Source organism: Phalaenopsis equestris, unplaced genomic scaffold, assembly GCF_001263595.1.
Source record: "Phalaenopsis equestris unplaced genomic scaffold, ASM126359v1 Scaffold226809, whole genome shotgun sequence".
NCBI lineage: Eukaryota > Viridiplantae > Streptophyta > Magnoliopsida > Asparagales > Orchidaceae > Phalaenopsis > Phalaenopsis equestris.
Window position 1 is genome coordinate 29,671 of NW_018244819.1, and position 751 is coordinate 30,421.

A 751-nucleotide genomic window follows, 5' to 3' on the forward strand; every position below is an offset into this window, starting at 1 on the left:
ATAACACAAATCTGCGGATGTTGGCAGAGATGTAGAGTGGATGGTTATGGTTGGCGGTACCGAGCAGCATGTCTTCATCTGTGAATGTTACCCCAGGCTGTTCTTTCAACGAGCAAACTTCATCTGAGGATGTGCTGGCAAACTGAGGTAAGCAAATTTCTGGGTCAAGCAAAGTCATGACCAGAGACTCTCATCTCCTTTGACAGGATCAGAACATCGTAGATGCTTAATCTGGCCTACAACTTCCGAAGATGAGTGAGCGTAATCAACTTGGTATGATCCTCCAATTTTCTCTTGATTATGTGTTCTGATCATGTTGTTCTTCCACTAGTGGAGGTGGGGGTATCTCTTCTTGAATTATGATTTGTTTTCCTTTATCTGTTGGAGCTATTCTTGGAGGTAACATTGTAACACTTTTCCGCTCTTTAAGTTAACTTCTATAATTTTTTCTTCTTGAGATATATTGTTGAATCTTCCGGTGTCTTTTCCTCTTCGTCGGAAAATTCTAAGAATTCTAAGATGATGGCAAGCGGTGTACCATGATGCTCGAGAATTGGCTCCTCGCTTCCGGTGCTGTCGTAAGCGGTGTCATTGATGTTTTTTTTGGACTTGACAACGAGTTCATAGACTCAAGTACGATTTGAGCATCATTTTGGGGATCAAGATTGAAGCTAGATCGGTCATAATCAGTTACGTTATCACCAGAAATAGTTAAAACGTAGCCGAAATCACAATTACTATATTCATAAGA